At 36.6% G+C, this 7,313-nt stretch overlaps 1 pseudogene across 1 annotated transcript; it reads left to right on the top strand.

The window, feature by feature from the left end:
• Nucleotides 1–1,509: 1,509 nt before the first annotated feature.
• Nucleotides 1,510–3,985, top strand: LOC306656576 (DNA polymerase iota-like; annotated as a pseudogene). The gene has a single exon. The product of its transcript is annotated as a DNA polymerase iota-like (transcript).
• Nucleotides 3,986–7,313: the final 3,328 nt, after the last annotated feature.

A 7,313-nucleotide genomic window follows, 5' to 3' on the forward strand; every position in this document is an offset into this window, starting at 1 on the left:
GTGTTCATAGCTGCTCAATTCACAATAGCTAGACTGTGGAACCAACCTAGATGCCCTTCAATTGATGAATGGATAAAGAAACTGTGGTATATATATATACAATGGAATATTACTCAGCCATAATGATAAAATTATTGCATTTGCAGGCAAATGGATGAAGTTGGAGAATATCATGCTAAGTGAGATAAGCCAATCCCCAAAAACCAAAGGCCGAATGATCTCTCTGATAAACAGATGATAATACGTAATGGGGGATGGGAGGGAGGCAAGAATGGAAGAAGGAAGGATTGTATAGAGGAAAAAGAGGGGAGGGAAAGGTTGGGGGAAGGAAAAATAACAGAATGAGATGAACATCATTACCCTATGTACATGTATGATTACACAAATGGTGCGACTGTACTTCATGTGCACCCAGAGAAACAAATTGTACGCCATTTGTTTTCAATGAATCAAAATAAATAAATTATTTTTAAAAATTCTGGGTTCAAAGAGATACATGACGTTCTAAAATAAATGTAGGCTTTTTTTTAAAGGCAAAAAAATAGTGCTTTTTAATTTTTAGTATAGAGTTCCTATACTTTTATTAAATTTATTCATAAATATTTTTTGCTGGTTATTGCAAACAATTTTTTAAATTCAGTTTATAATTACTTATTGCTAGTATACAGAATTATAACAGATTTTAAAATAGTAACCTTATATCTTGCACATTTACTAAGTTTATTAATTTTAACAATTTTTTCTGCTTTATTTTATATGATTTTCCATATAGAGGATCATATCTCAGAATAAAGATAATTTTAATAGTTCTTTTGTTTTTCTTACCTTAGTGTACGACTTATGGTTTTTAGTATAAGTGATTGATGTAAATAATGAGAAAATTTGAGCTTGGAGGAAACAATCTTATCAATTTTGCTGAAGGGTAACGCAAAAACATCCAGTACTTCTCCATATAGTATATTAGTCAGAAGCTTTTTGTGGATGCTTTTTATTAAATTGAGGAAATTTTTTTATTCTCGGGTGTGGACAGTTTTTATCCTGATGTACATATGTTTGTTTTTCTTAATACATTTGTTTTTCTTGACATTAAACTGTTTCATATTGAAATATTGAAGAGTTTGAAGGACAGAACAAACAGAGTTCTGGAAAGCTTTAAAATATTTTCTCTATATTTTTACCCAAACTCATACAAATTTCAAATGATGTAGGAATGAAGTGAAAGGTGAAGTTCCTCATAATTCGAGTGCACTTAGTTATGAATTGACTATGTGTGATGTTTGTTGGACACTTTATAATGATTTTTTTATCTTGACCGTGTCATTTAGACATCCTTTAAATGATTGCATCAGCGGCCGGGACCATGGGGCTGGCGGAGACGGGGGCGGCAGGCTGCTCGCAGGATGCGCCAGGGCCTGTGCAACCCGGCGGCCCCGCGGTCTGTAAATAAGAAGGTTGGGGCGGGGCGGCCGTTGGGACGCTAGGGTCCCTGCCCTGCTTGGCCCTGTTCGTCTTCCCCGCCAAGAATGCTGTCCTTCTCTGCCTCGAGTTTGGCGGCTAGAGGCTCGAGAGGGATGGCTTCACCCTGTAGGAGTAGGGTAGGGTGCGTCCTTCCTAGAAATGCGTGTCCAGGGCGGTATCTGTACCGCCCTCTCCATCCCAGTGAGGGGAGAGGCTGGCTGGGATCCCACAACCAGCCCGACGAAAACTGCAGGTGCTCCCTGGAGGTGTGAGGTTGGAGAAGCTGCGGACTGGTCGCTCCCTTAGCAGAGGTTAAGTTCTGGTCTCAGCCCAGCAGTTCACGATCAAGTGGTGCTAACCCGAAATTCTTCATCCAGAGTCATAATACATGTGGATCTGGATTGCTTTTATGCACAAGTAGAAATGATCTCAAACCCCGAATTAAAGGACAAGCCTTTAAGTGTACAGCAGAAATATTTGGTGGTTACTTGCAACTATGAAGCCAGGAAACTTGGAGTTAGGAAACTTATGAATGTCAGAGATGCAAAAGAAAAATGTCCACAACTGGTATTGGTTAATGGAGAAGACTTGACCCGTTACAGGGAGATGTCTTATAAGGTTACAGAAATAGTTGAGAAGAAACTCCAGCAGCTTCAAAGTGATGAACTTTCTGCAGTGACTGTGTCAGGTCGTGTATACAATAATCAGTCCATAAACCTGCATGACATCATGCACATCAGACTGCTAGTTGGATCTCAGATTGCAGCAGAGATGCGGGAAGCCACGTGTAATCAGTTGGGGCTCACTGGATGGCTGGAGTGCCTTGTAATAAACTACTGGCAAAATTAGTTTCTGGTGTTTTTAAACCAAATCAACAAACAGTCTTGTTACCTGAAAGTTGTCAAGATCTCATTCATAGTTTGAACCATGTTAAGGAAATGCCTGATATTGGCTATAAAACTGCCAACGTCTTGAATCACTGGGAATCAGTAGTGTGCATGATCTCCAAACCTTTTCATCTAAAATATTGGAAAAGGAATTAGAAATTTCAGTTGCTCAGCGGATCCAGAAGCTCAGTTTTGGAGAGGATAACTCTCCTGTGACACGTTCAGGACCACCTCAGTCCTTTAGTGAAGAAGATTCATTTAAAAAATGTTCATCAGAAGTCAAAGCTAAAAAAAAGATTGAAGAACTACTTGCTAGCCTTTTGAAGAGACTATCCCAAGATGGAAGGAAACCCCATACCAAAAGATTAGTAATCTGTTGGTATTCATCAGAGAAGTATTGTTGTTGTGAGAGTCATCAGTGCCCTATTCCATCCCATGTAATTCAGAAGTTAGGGGCAGGAAATTATGATGTGATGACCCCAATGGTTGATATACTTATGAAACTTTTTCGAAATATGGTGAATGTGAAAATGCCATTTCACCTTACCCTTTTAAGTGTGTGCTTCTGCAACCTGAAAGCACTAAATACCACTAAGAAAGGGCCCGTGGATCATTATTTAGCATCATCATTATCAACAACGTCATGCTCTGGCAAGCGCAGTTTTAAAATAAAAGACAGTCATATGGAAGATATTTCCAAAGACAAACAAACTGGGATTTTCTACCAAGTGCAAGAATTAAAAGTATAAGACTGGCGAGTCTCCAATAGATACTTCAGATTTCTCAAAAGAAAAAGACAAGAATGAATTTCCACTCTGTTCACTTCCTGAGGATGTTGACCAAGAAGTCTTCAAGCAGCTTCCAGTAGATATTCAGGAAGAAATCCTTTCTGGAAGATTTAGAGAAAAATTTCAAGGGAAAGGAAGTTTAAGTTATCCATTACATGCCTCCAAAGGAGTGTTATCTTTCTTTTCTACAAAACAATTGCAAGATAGATCCTTAAATCCTAGAGATAATTTATCCAATACAAGCAGATACACTCTGTGTCTCCTTGTGAACCAGGAACATCAGGCTTAAGTAGCAGTAGTTCCTCTTATCTGTCTAGCCCCAAAGATTATTCATATTATATAGATAATCGATTAAAAGATGAACAAATGAGTCAAGGACCTAAAGAATCTGAAGGTTTCTACTTCTCCAATACAAACCCTGCTGTTTCTGTTTTCCATTCATTTCCCAATTTGCATAGTGATCAACTTTTTTCCAAAAACTGTGCTACAGATAGTCATAAGCAAACAATGGCAACAACTTTTGTCAGGGACTCACAGAAAATAAAGAGCAAGATTCTGCTGATGAGAAGATTATTGTTCCATCTGGCATCGCGATCCTCAAGTGTTCTATGAACTTCCAGAAGAGGTACAAAAAGAACTGTTGGCTGAGTGGAGGAGACCTGGATCAGATTTCCACATTGTACATAAGTAAGCACATTCAGAGAAAGGTCTAGAAAGCAAAGAAAGTATCATTGTATTCAGATTAGCAGTTTATTAAGCTCTTCTAAATTAAACACTAATAATAATGTAGAAATCCAATGTGAAACATTCAGGTACAGCAAGAGTGGTTAGAGGAAGTAAATTCTAGCAGAAAGCATAAAAATCCTCGTAACAGAAGAATAATGTAAAAATTTTGTTCTTTTATTTCTACAGCTATTTTATGTTGCTTTTCAATAAAAGGAATATTATGGTCGGTACAAAAAAAAAAAAAAAAAAAACTGATTGCATCAAAATAGCCGCGCCAATGTAGCTGAATTAGGATGTCCTTCTTATCCTCAGGAGGTATTCCTCTCTGGTTGATTCACAATACATTTTAGGATATGAAGAGCTCTGGAAAAATCTTATAACTAGTTTTAACTCTACTTTTCCCAAATCTACTTTTTTTGTTTAAATCAGTACTTCCCCATATGATTTGTTGTCCCTTTTTTACTTTTCCCCTCTCTTTCTTTTTCACTTAATTCCTGTAAATTAGTATTCCATATTTTTTGGTAAGTACTGACTGTTGCTTTTGATTTTCATATGTGTTCAGTTAGCATTACTATTAAATGAAATACCTAAATTATTCTGAGATTTATCATGTAGGGTAGTCATCAGGTAAAGTGAATTGCAAACAGGGTGGTTGATGCTTTATTTAGAATTCACTGCCGTGTTAGTTTGTTAGGACTTTGCTAACAAGGTACCACAAACCAAATGGCTTAAACAACAGAAATGTATTATTTTACAGTTCTGTAATCTAGAATTCTGAGAGTCAGATGTTAGAGTGCAATTTTTTATGAGGGATTAGGGGGAAATCTGTTCCCCGTCTCTCCCCTAGCTTCTGGTGGTTTGCTTAGTCTTTGCCATTTGTTTTGTAGAAACATCACCCCAGTCCCTGCCTTCATTTCCTATGGCATTCTCCTTGTCTCTGTGTGTTTGTGTATGGATTACCTGATTCTATAAGAGCACCAATAATATTGCATCAGGATCCGCTCTAATAACCTCATCTTAACTAATTGCATCTGCAATGACCCTATTTTGAGATGATTTACCTTCTGAGGTTCTGAGGTTAGGACCTCAATATGTGAATTTTGGGAGTACAAAATTCAACCCATAAAATTGCTTTTCTGGAGAAGAAATGACCATCCTATAAATTCATTTAAGTTCGTCTTTACATATAGGCTCGAATTCAGGAAAATGAGAAATAGAAAAGGTAAGGAGGTTAGATACTATTGAAAGTTAGAGGCTCTGCTAATTTCAAGATGGAAGGCACACTGAATGCTGGAGATAGAAGAATGGGTATTACCAAAGGAATACCTTTTCCCAGAAAGCAACTGAAAACTTTAGGCAGTTACTCGATTGCCTCAATATAATCTAGTTTTGTACTAGTGAAGGATTCATCAGAATTCTACTCTGATAGGCTATATTATTGCATTCAGTTTATATATTTCAGAATACAACTCTTAAATTTTATTTTTTCTAAAGTCAGTAGCCACCCTATAAATTATTTAGCTGTAGCATTTTAGGATTTGCTCAATCTGGAATAACCTCAGAGAGCATATGGAGCATGTCTGTTTAGTAATGTAGGACACCTGGCACAGAATGTGTAGAGACTGCTTTCACACACATGCTACACAGAGCTTCCAATAAAACCTCTGTTACCTGCTAAACGGGAAGCATCTGTTACCTTGTGGAAGAAACTCACAGTCAACTATAAGGCAAGCTCCACAGTAAAAAGACCGTAGAATTATTGACTGAACACTTGCAAGTAAGGCTTTTGTTTTTATTTTCCTAAATTCCTATCATGGAGAATTGTGAATAGTGAGTGTTCAATAAATGTTTATGAACTATTTTGATTGAATAAAGATTAATGAATTATGTTGAATAAATAAAGGATTCATTTCTAGTCACTTTTATTATCAAATCTCTTATATATGCCAAAGATTAGAATCTGCTCTCAGATTATTCTGGGGTCCAATCTCAACTCTGACACTTATGAGCTGTGATTTAGTAAGTTATTAAAATATTTTGGGACTCACTTTCCTTTTCTGTCCAAAGGGGATGATAATTCATATGTAAGAAAAAAAAAGTTGTTACTTTCAGTACCAGCCATCATTATAATATTTTTGCCTAAATGAAAACTGCAGGTTTATAACCGTAACTTAATTCTACATGAATTAATCACGTCCTCCTCCATCCCATCCCTTACCCAGAAGCCAGTGTAATGTCTCTAAATTAAAAATCCAGCAGACACCTCCATTACTTAAAAGCTTCCAGTGTTTCCTATTGTATGAAGACTAAAGTCTGGACTCCTTGGGACTCCTACAACCCTTCAAAATTTGAATCTCTGTTTCTGTCTCTCTCTTCACAAACAATCCATACTCCAATCTTGTTAAGCAATTTGCTTTTCCAAGTAAACTCTGTGCTTTCTTTTTTCCACAAATGTGTTTGCCACGATGCATCGTGAACCCGTAATGGTCACCCTTCCAGACTTCCTGTCCCTTACCCCTTCACATACTTTACACCTTTCTTCCCAACTCACTTGTTTAAATCTGAGTTTTCTTTCTAGTGAGATTTTCTAATTGAAAAATGCCTTTGGGAAGATGTGTGTGTCCCTCATCACTGGGCTATATATTCTCCTAGAGGTTCTCTGGCTCTCTGGGCTTCATTGACTCCACCACTGACCATATAGTGTTCAACTCCCGATTGCTTCTCCATCCACCTCCAAAACCTTGGTATAGGCTTATCTCCTTGATGTTGCTCCTGGCACATGGTATGTGAGGAATAATCATTTATTGAACAAATGAATGAAGATAAGGTGGCATTTTTATAAATCAAGACACTGTTATCAGTATATAACGGGCATTGAGGATAAATAAAAGTCCTTTTAAATCTTAGGTTTTTAAACTATTAGAAAAATTTATAATAATCATTGCATAAAGAGAATAATAGAGACATCACTTTTTTCAAATAATGAACATTATCCTGAATTTTTTATAATACACAAGATATAGGAAAATAGTTAAAGGCAAGAAAACAATATTTTAAAAAAGGGGTCCCTTTAACTTCAGTGATATCAATACAATTACTAAAAATATATGAATATTGTTTCCTGTACTAACTGAATCTTATGATTATTTTCAGTTATATAAAAGCATTTCACAATATTTGTTATGCCAATATTAAATTCTAGTTTCAGAAGGGTAGGCAGATCTTATTGTGAGTCTTTAAGAGTTGCAGAACTTGAAGGGCCGTGAACCAAAAAAGGAGAACTACCACTTCTGAGTGAGGCACACAGAGCCCGGAGCCCAATTTAATCCTGACACTTTTGCTTTAGGTAAATAGTAAAAGCCTTTTTTTTTTTTTTATGAAGTTTATTGGGTGTGTTAATTTCATTTACTAGCAGTAGTGGAAGAATTTATAGTTCAGTGCCTGAATAAATTAT

This window comes from Sciurus vulgaris, assembly GCF_902686455.1.
Source record: "Sciurus vulgaris genome assembly, chromosome: 3".
In the NCBI taxonomy this organism is placed as follows: Eukaryota; Metazoa; Chordata; class Mammalia; order Rodentia; family Sciuridae; genus Sciurus; species Sciurus vulgaris.